General features: G+C 36.9%; 1 long non-coding RNA gene across 1 annotated transcript; it reads right to left on the reverse strand.

The window, feature by feature from the left end:
• Positions 1–877: 877 nt before the first annotated feature.
• Positions 878–6,729, reverse strand: LOC122839628. The gene is made up of 5 exons (XR_006372081.1): positions 6,668–6,729; positions 6,144–6,306; positions 5,229–5,300; positions 1,297–1,368; positions 878–980 (listed from the first exon to the last, which is right to left on the reverse strand). It is a non-coding gene; the product is annotated as an uncharacterized LOC122839628 (long non-coding RNA).
• Between the last annotated feature and the right edge of the window lie 4,430 nt (positions 6,730–11,159).

Here is an 11,159-nt window from a genome sequence, read left to right on the forward strand (position 1 = left end):
TTGGTTATAAATTATGTAATGCCTGTTTTCAAATAAGCATTCATAAAGAACATACATTAGTGGGAGAAGCTACAGAAATGAGCATGTAGGTTGCATCGATGAAAATTAATTTCTGCAAATGCCAAACAGGTTAACACTTGGTATGGTTGCTTGGTATGTATGATTAATTATTTGAGGGAATTCTAGAAAAAATTTTTTTTTTCATAATTTAAAATTGCATTTGTTTGACAAACAGGCCTCAGCAGCTGGTGAAGAACCATCCAAAGCCAAAAGACTTGTTCCTCCTTCTAATGCTGGTGCCTAGTCTTTTTTCCAGTGAAGGAGATCCCCCTCTGAACCATCTCACTGACTCCACCAAAATACAGGTTCTGTACAGGTGCAGCATCAGCAAAGGGCCATTTATTGAGATCTCTGGTTTCCTAAAACCAGAGATTAATCAAATTTTAGATGTTAAATTTGGTTAATATCTTAAAATTAACCAAATTTAAAGATATACTCTGATTACTTTGCTTATTAGGTGCTTTGATATTTTGAAAAAATATAAATATGTGAATGTATTTCAGATTAAGATTGGGATAGAGAAAGTAGTATAAACAGTCCCATTACTGATCACCAAATTAGATTTTCTAGCATCTGAACATTGGCTGTGTGAAAGATTATCATTTTAATACAAGGCACAGTTAAATGGTATGTGTGTGGTAATTTAAGCCAGATGACATATTGGATAATGTCTGCTCAAAATATCATGCATAAAGAAGAACATGGTCACCCTATTGCCTTTCAGTGGTGTAGATCATTACTTTTGACCATGCTTCAGTTGTGCTTTTGAGCTTAACTAGCTTGGTGTTTCAAGACTTGTGTAGGTGTGGTGATTTACCAGAATTTTTATTTGTGTTCCTTTTTCTGCGGGGCTCTATGTCCTTCTGTTTTAGTTTTCTGTTGACTCTCTCTTTCCCCTTACCATCTGTGTTTACTTTGTGCTGAAAAGAACATATAAAAAATATGGGGTTAATCAACTGAAAAGTAAAGAACACTCGCTTAAGGTGAGTCTCTTCCCAATGTAGAAAACAGTTCTCCATATTCCTGCACATTACATGTTGAATATTACACAAGACCTGTGTGTCTGTGCACTTCTACATGTAACTTTCATTTTTTTGTAACTTCAAAACTCAGTCCTCTATATACCTGCATCTTACATGATGAATATTACACAAGACCTGTTTGTTTGAACAGTAGTTAATACCATTTTAATGACTTCATTTAGAAAATAAGTTGGTCTTTGGAGACCAATAGTACCTCAGGAGGGTTGGTTAAAAAGGATCCCCATGCATCCACGTCACCAGCCTGATACGGTTCCTTTTTGGAAATCTGAAATGTAAAGAACACTCATTGAATGTGAGTTTGTTCCCAATGTAGAAAACAGTCCTCCTTATTCAGGGACCTTACATTTTGAGTATTACACAGGACCTGCGTGTATAGGCGTTTCTACATGTCACTTTCATTCTTTCAAAACTATGTCCTCCTTATTCTGGCACCTTACATGATGAGTAATACACAGGACCTTTGTGTATGGGCGTTTTTACATGTAACTTTCATTCTTTTGTACTTGTAATTTCAAACCTCTGTCCTCCCTTTTAATGCAGCTTTACATATCAAGTTCTAGACAATACCTGTGTGTTTGAACAGTACTTAATAACATTTCAATGACTTAGTTTTAGAAAATATGTTGGTTGTTGGACACCAAAATTACCTCTGGAGGGTTGGTTGAACAGGATCTGCATGTTTCCACATCACCAGCCTGACACAATTCATCTTTGGAAATCTGAAATGTAAAGAACACTCATTGAATGCGAGTTTGTTCCCAATGTAGAAAACAGTCCTCCTTATTCAGGGACCTTACATTTTGAGTATTACACAGGACCTGCGTGTATAGGCGTTTCTACATGTCACTTTCATTCTTTCAAAACTATGTCCTCCTTATTCTGGCACCTTACATGATGAGTAATACACAGGACCTTTGTGTATGGGCGTTTTTACATGTAACTTTCATTCTTTTGTACTTGTAATTTCAAACCTCTGTCCTCCCTTTTAATGCAGCTTTACATATCAAGTTCTAGACAATACCTGTGTGTTTGAACAGTACTTAATAACATTTCAATGACTTAGTTTTAGAAAATATGTTGGTTGTTGGACACCAAAATTACCTCTGGAGGGTTGGTTGAACAGGATCTGCATGTTTCCACATCACCAGCCTGACACAATTCATCTTTGGAAATCTGAAATGTAAAGAACACTCATTGAATGAGTTTGTTCCCAATGTAGAAAACAGTCCTCCTTATTCAGGGACCTTACATTTTGAGTATTACACAGGACCTGCGTGTATAGGCGTTTCTACATGTCACTTTCATTCTTTCAAAACTATGTCCTCCTTATTCTGGCACCTTACATGATGAGTATTACACAGGACCTTTGTGTATGGGCGTTTTTACATGCAACTTTCATTCTTTTGTACAGTTGTGGTCAAAAGTGTACATACACTTGTAAAAAATCATAATGTTATGGCTGTCTTGAGTCTTCAATAAGTTCTACAACTCTTATTTTTCTGTGATAGAGTGATCGGAACACATACATGTTTGTCACAAAAAACAGTCATAAAGTTTGGTTCTTTCATAAATTTATTATGGGTCTGCTGAAAATGTCACCAAATCTGCTGGGTCAAAAATATACATACAGCAACATTAGTATTTGGTTACATGTCCCTTGGCCATTTTCACGGCAACTAGGCGCTTTTGGTAGCCATCCACAAGGTCCTGGCAAGCTTCAGGTCAAATGTTTGACCACTCTTCTTGACAGAATTGGTGCAGTTCAGCTAAATGTGATGGTTTTCTTGCATGAACCTGTTTCTTTAGCACTGTCCACATGTTCTCAATGGGGTTTAAGTCAGGACTTTGGGAAGGCCATTCTAAAACCTTAATTCTAGCCTGGTTTAGCCATTCCTTTACCACTTTTGATGTGTGTTTTGGGTCATTGTCTTGTTGGAACACCCAACTGCGCCCAAGACCCAACCTTCGGGCTGATGGTTTTAAGTTTTCCTGCAGAATTTGGAGGTAATCCTCCTTCTTCATTATCCCATTTACTTTCTGCAAAGAACCAGTTCCACTGGCAGCAAAACATCCCCAGAGCATAATACTACCACCACCATGCTTGACAGTAGGCATGGTGTTCCTGGGATTAAAGGCCTCACCTTTTCTCCTCCAAACATATTGCTGGGTGTTGTGGCCAAACAGCTTAATTTTTGTTTCGTCTGACCAGAGAACTTTCCTCCAGAAGGTTTTATCTTTGTCCATGTGATCAGCAGCAAACTTCAGTCGAGTCTTAAGGTGCCTTTTCTGGAGCAAGGGCTTCTTTCTTGCACGGCAGCCTCTCAGTCCATGGCGATGTAAAACACGCTTGACTGTGGAGACTTACACCTGTGTTCCATCAGCTTCCAAATCCTTGCAGACCTGCTTCTTGGTGATTCTTGGTTGACTCTTGACCATCCTGACCAATCTCCTCTCGGCAGCATGTGATAGCTTGCGTTTTCTTCCTGATCGTGGCAGTGACAACTGTTCCATGCACTTTATACTTGCGTATAATTGTCTGCACAGTTGCTCTTGGGACCTGTAGCTGCTTTGAAATGGCTCCAAGTGACTTCCCTGACTTGTTCAAGTCAATAATTCGCTTTTTCAGATCCACACTGAGTTCCTTTGACTTTCCCATTGTAGCTTTTGTAGCTGAGTCTAATCACTGGGTCAAATGAGCACTATTTAAATGGGCTCATGAGAAGTCAACAGCTGTAGTCAATCAGAATCACTTAGAAGAAGTGAAGAGGCCATGACATGAAGCCAATTTGATTGACACAACTCGCTACATCACCAAAATTGACATATTTTGTTGCTGTATGTATATTTTTGACCCAGCAGATTTGGTGACATTTTCAGCAGACCCATAATAAATTTATGAAAGAACCAAACTTTATGACTGTTTTTTGTGACAAACATGTATGTGTTCCGATCACTCTATCACAGAAAAATAAGAGTTGTAGAACTTATTGGAAACTCAAGACAGCCATAACATTATGATTTTTTACAAGTGTATGTACACTTTTGACCACAACTGTACTTGTAATTTCAAACCTCTGTCCTCCCTTTTAATGCAGCTTTACATATCAAGTTCTAGACAATACCTGTGTGTTTGAACAGTACTTAATATCATTTCAATTACTTAGTTTTAGAAAATATGTTGGTTGTTGGACACCAAAATTACCTCTGGAGGGTTGGTTGAACAGGATCCGCATGTTTCCACATCACCAGCCTGACATAATTCATCTTTGGAAATCTGAAATGTAAAGAACACTCATTGAATCCAAGTTTGTTCCCAATGTAGAAAACAGTCCTCCTTATTCAGGGACCTTACATTTTTAGTACTACACAGGACCTGTGTGTATAGGCGTTTCTACATGTCACTTTCATTCGTCTGTATTTGTAATTTTAAAGCTATGTCCTCCTTATTCTGGCACCTTACATGATGAGTATTACACAGGACCTTTGTGTATGGGCGTTTTTACATGTAACTTTCATTCTTTTGTACTTGTAATTTCAAACCTCTGTCCTCCCTTTTAATGCAGCTTTACATATCAAGTTCTAGACAATACCTGTGTGTTTGAACAGTACTTAATAACATTTCAATGACTTAGTTTTAGAAAATATGTTGGTTGTTGGACACCAAAATTACCTCTGGAGGGTTGGTTGAACAGGATCTGCATGTTTCCACATCACCAGCCTGACACAATTCATCTTTGGAAATCTGAAATGTAAAGAACACTCATTGAATGCGAGTTTGTTCCCAATGTAGAAAACAGTCCTCCTTATTCAGGGACCTTACATTTTGAGTATTACACAGGACCTGCGTGTATAGGCATTTCTACATGTCACTTTCATTCTTTCAAAACTATGTCCTCCTTATTCTGGCAACCTTACATGATGAGTATTACACAGGACCTCTGTGTATGGGCGTTTTTACATGCAACTTTCATTCTTTTGTACTTGTAATTTCAAACCTCTGTCCTACCTTTTAATGCAGCTTTACATATCAAGTACTAGACAATACCTGTGTGTTTGAACAGTACTTAATATCATTTCAATGACTTAGTTTTAGATAATATGTTGGTCGTTGGACACCAAAATTACCTCTGGAGGGTTGGTTGAACAGGATCCGCATGTTTCCACATCACCAGCCTGACACAATTCATCTTTGGAAATCTGAAATGAAGAGATGTATACTGAATGAGTCCATAGAAAAATAAAATCCACCTATTTAATGAACCTGTCCAGCTGATTGTTAAACAGACATTTTATGTATTGACACTGCAAAATATGTCTCCTGCTATAAAATGTTCATTAATATAAGGTCAAAATATATTAATTTACATATGACATTTTCTAGCATTTAGGATAGCACTGAAAAAGTTGAAATAGTGGTCTGGTTAAGTCTTTCTCCAAAATCTGGTTTTAGGCACTCTGCTAATCACTTCTTGTTTTCAACTATAATGAAACTCTGTACTACAACTTGACATTTCCTTCAAAAATATTTTCAATGCTAGTAGAATGAAGTAGGGGAAGCTGCTACCCCCGCGACCCGACCCCGGATAAGCGGAAGAAGATGGATGGATGGATGGATGGCTAGTAGAATGACTTGTGATAGTATTTTCACACTTACTAGTACCCTTCTTCTCCATAGCCAGTCAGAATCACTACAATTATAAGTCATTTCTTCCCCTGGACCAATATCTTTGAGTGCAAACAAACAGAGATGACGTCTTCCATCCACCCTTGTAACTTTCATTTTGTTGTTTGTGTTCATCTCTTCATCATTTACCAGCCTCCCCAATGATCCATGTTCTCTGGCAGCATCAACACTAAAATATTAAGTATGCTATAAGAATAATTATACCATGCAAGGGAAATGATTTTGCATATTTGGTGTTTGCATGTCAGAAGAATATTCCTCCTCCAACTAAAACTACTTTTACTGATGAAGCTGAAAATGTTTACATCACTTTGATTAAATATAAAATAAAAAACAACATTAAAACAGTCACATACCAAAGCTGTTGTCCATTGAACTTGAAATCAAACATAAAAGCCTGGAGTGCATCATGGTAAATTTTCAATCGGTTTTCTTGTTCCTTCCTACTTATGACTTCCCCTCTGCACTCAATAAGGAAATCTCCTTTTTGAAAGCACTGGCAGCTGAACACACCCCGACCTGCAGGTAAACATAATGAGTAAGGTTGAATAAACTTTAAACAATGCATATCTTTCAAATAGTAGCAAATGAGATTATTAAAAAATTTTCAAAATCAGTTAATTGATCTAATTTGAGGTCTTTCTGTGTTACTTGAACATTTGTTTGTCAGCTGAGTGGTGCTTCTAAATGTCACTCATTCTTTTATACTTGGAATTTCAAAACACAGTCCTCCTTTATACATATATATATATATACAGTATATATATGATCTATGCTAATGTGCAGTATAAAAATAGTTTAAAAGTCAAAAAGCAAGACAAAAGTAAACAAAAACAATCCTTTAATAAACTCTGGAATCCTGTAAAAAGTCACAACTCACCTTTAAATGAATTGATGTATTTTACATCAAATCCCTCTTTATCTTCACCCAAGGAGAATAATAGCTGGCATCATGTTTGGGATTTCTTTTTGCTCTCTGAGACCTTGTTGCTGACATCTCCTGCAAAGATCAGAGTAATTTGTTGTTGAGTAACAACATGATGCTGTACATCAGGAGTGTCAAACTCCAGGCATCGAGGGGCAGTGTACTGCAACTTTTAGATGTTCCTCTGGTCCAAAACACCTGAATTATATGACTGAATTAGCTTCTAAGGGCAGTCAAGTTGATGACCTGCTGATGACCACCTCATTTGATCCAGCCATGTGGCATCACAGACACATCTAAAAGTTATTGTATACAAGCCCTCAAGACCTTGAGTTTGACACCTCTGCTGTACACAATATGATTTGATTTTATTGTATGCGAAAAACCTGTACTGAAGTACACAGTATTACATAATTGACTTTCTATTGACAGGTTCTCAAAACCTTCAAATATTAAAACATTATCTTAATAGTAATGATTATTACAAAGGATAATTTGTGCCTGTGAAAGAATATCACTCACTGATGCACAGAAAATGTCCAAATACAGTTTTGTCTAATTCTGGAGTGAGCCACCTTCCCTTTAAACTCTGGTACACTGACTAAGATGGTTGGTGATAACTAGCTAAACTGAAGCAAATCAGATGCTTTGGTGCATCCAAACATCAAGTAACCTACAACATTCTTCAGAATTACAAATCAATATGTACTTAAATGTCTTAAGAGATTCTGTATGAGTCTTACCTCTTCTTCCACGCAAAAGAAGTTCAATTAATACTAATGGCTTGCACCTGGCCTTGATGGACTGTACCATGTTGATAGAGTAGGAGGGGTACAACAAAAGGAGAAATCCATTTTGTTTCTGAAGCACACAAGGTCAGATTTTTTTTCAGAAACAAGAAAACAAATTTATTTGAGTTATATTTTGTAACTTTCATTCAATATTTCAAAGTTAAATAGTTTATCATACATCTTTCTTTAATTAGGAAACAACAGTAAGATGGTATCTCTCACCAGCAATGTTTAATCTTTTATCAGGAAGGTCACTTCTTTTAATCATTTCTGTTCAATCAATTATTTAAGTTTACTTCTATAGCACATTTCAACACACACACACACATATATATATATATATATATATATATATATATATATATACACACTAGATCACTTTATGATATAAAGTGTTCAAAACACTTTAAATCATAAAAACAAAACTGTTGTCTAATGGCAGACAACACCAGCAGAAAAAGGTTGTCTTATGTACCTGCCTACAGACAAATTAGACTACCTAGACAATCTGCATGTATGCAGAGTAGTGACATTGAGATAATGACAAAATATCAATCTAAAGTTTTGTGCTAACAGTAACATAAGTAATCATAATATTTTTGGCACTTTAAATATTTTTAAATAAATGCTTTTTATATTTATATTTGTAATTCTGTATTACTCCATGAGTGGTTATCCCTTCTTTCAAATTCAAAAATACTTTATTGATCCTAAAAAGGAAATTAAATTTAAAAATAGCTTGGGTCCTCTACCACAGGCCTTGGAGTGTGAGTGGTCTTCACAGTATATTAACAGTTCCCAAAGGTGTGCTTCTCTGTATCAAGAGGTCTGATGATGTATTGTTTGAGCCACTCTTCCAGTTTAGGGGTCATTACCCCAAGGGTTTCAGTGACCACAGGCACTACTGTTGCCCACACCTTCCACACTCTTTTTAACCTTTTGCATGGCATGCATTATTAATTCATCTTTAATATTGGGGCTGATTGGGCCCTAATGATTCCAAAAACAAAGAGTTATCTTTTTACATGATATGTGGACATAATTCTTCTCAGAAAAATATTTATTCCTTTTAAATCACCATGTTTAGCACCATGGTAAATCTCTACAGTTGCCAACTTTTGTAAACTTACACCACAACAATAAACACTGAACATCTTGGGTCTAGCCTGTAATATGTAATAATCTTCCACTACCACTAAGTCATAAAATAATGACCTAACATATGGACACCCAATCCCATGTAGAGCTAAATTTATTATTGTGGGCTAGACAGCCCAAAATAAGTCATCCACTTATGTGGATTGGCCTCTATTGCTACGGTACTAGGCACCTGCTTGTGTGCCACCATAAATACCACCTCTGTGCTGTGTTTCAGTCTAAGCCTTTTGTCCATTGGTAGTATTGTTTGCTCGCTATTGTAAACACCCTGTTGTTATGATTATGCATCATAACAAAATAGCAAAGTATAAAAAATATTTACAAAATCAGTCCAAATACACAGTATCCAAAATAAGAAGGAACTTTTGTCCAAACAAAAGCTATATTTCCCCAGAAAGGCAGGAATGAAAGTTTAAAAGTTAAATTCTCAATGAAAGAACAGGGCTACTCCAATGTGCTACAACCTTGAGAGGCACAATTTTCCATTCATCATCAGCAGCATTTGAATTCTTATATCAGTGGACTGAGTTTCCTCCTTTTCCATCTTATCATTCCAGCATGGTATTTGATAACTGTCAATGCATAGCTGTTGATTGCTGGACCTTGTTTCTCTCATTGGACTTGCCTTACTTATTGTAGGTACAGTAGTTTGCAAAAGTATCCATAGCCCTTGAACTTTTCCATATTTTCTGACATTACAACCGCAAACATATTTTTTACAGAATTTTATGGGAAAGACAAACACAAAGTGGCATATAGTTGTGGAGTAGAAACAAAACTATACATGATTCAAAACATTTTCTGCAAATAAAAGCTGAAAAGTGCAGTGTACAAAATCTTCAGCCCCTTTCCTAATTGCGACCAATTGCCTTCAGAAGTTGCCTGATGACTGCTAATGACTAAATAGTCCACCTGTGTGTAATCTAATCTCAGTATAAGTTCAACTCCTCTAAGACTGCCTCAAAGGTTAGTTAAGAGAATATTGGGAAGCAAACAGCATCACAAAGTCCAAGGGACACACCAGACAACTCAGGGACAAAGTTGTGGAGAAGCTTAAAGCAGGCTTAGGTTATAAACAGGTTCCACGAATCATCTGGAAATGGAAAGAGAATGGCACAGCTGTGAACCTACCAAGACAAGGCCATCCACCTAAACATAAAAAAGTCCCATTTGCAATTTGCCAGAAGCCATGTTGGGATACAGCAAAAACAATAAGACGAGACCAAAATTGAACTTTTTGGCAAAACGCAAAGCATTACTTGTGGTGGAGAATGGACACTGCACATCACTCTGAACACACCTTCCCCACTGACAAACATTTCTTTTCTTCATTCTTGATTGTAAGATGGATTGAGCCAAATACAGGTCAATCTTGGAAGAAAACCTGCCGGAGTCTGCAAACTTGAGGCTGGGGCGGAGGTTCACTTTCCAGCAAGACAATGACCCTAAACATTAAGCCAGATCTACAATGGAATGGTTTAAAAACATTCATGTTAGAGTGGCAAGGTCAAAGTCTAGACATAAATTCAACAGAGAATCTTTGGCAAGATCTGAAAACTGCTGTCAAGTCAAGTTTATTTGTATAGCACATTTCAGCTGGAAGGCAGTTGAAAGTGCTTTACATCAAAGAAACACAGAACTAAGAAGTCATACAAGTAACATACACTGTGTTCCAAATTATTATGTAACTGATATCTTCTCAGATTTATTAAATGGTCAATGGAAATGATGGTCAGTATGATTGTCAAGTCAAGAACTACTACAGTATAAATAAAATTTTACTGAACAAAGCTCCCAAGGAGAACAGTATTTTTCAAAAAGAAACTCAAAATGCACTGTTCCAAATTAATATGCACAGCAGATTTTCTAAACATTTTATGGATTATAAAGAACTGCAAACAGTTCTCTGAACTAATCAATATTTGAATGTGCAGCATCACAAGTACTAAAATCAAAACCTAATTCAATCAAAAACCTCTTAATAGACTGAGTTACGTGTTCACATAGGACCCCTTCTTTGATATCACCATCACAATTCTTGCATTCATTGAACTTGTGAGCTTGTGGATAGTTTCTGCTTGAATTTCATTGCAGGATGTCAGAATACCTTCCCAGAGTTGCTGTTTTGATATCAACTGCATCCCACCCTTAGATCTTCTGTTTGAGGAAACTCCAAAGGTTCTCAGTAGGGTTGAGGTCAGAGATCAGAGGAGGATGGTGACCTCACCATGAGTTTTTCCCCTTTCATGCCTATACACAGTGGCCTTGCAGCATAAGATGATGCATTGTCATGCATGGAGATGATTTTGGTATGGAAGGTATGGCTCTTCTTTCTGAACCATGAAAGAAAGTGATCAGTCAGAAAGTCCATATACTTTGCTGAGGTCATTTTCAAGCCTTCAGGGACTCTGAAGGGGCTGACCAGCTCTCTCCACATGATTTCAGCCTCCACTACCTCCTTGTTGATGTCACAGCTGTTTTGGAATTTGGTGGCCATC

The sequence above is a fragment of the Gambusia affinis genome, linkage group LG11, assembly GCF_019740435.1.
Source record: "Gambusia affinis linkage group LG11, SWU_Gaff_1.0, whole genome shotgun sequence".
NCBI classification, from domain to species: domain Eukaryota; kingdom Metazoa; phylum Chordata; class Actinopteri; order Cyprinodontiformes; family Poeciliidae; genus Gambusia; species Gambusia affinis.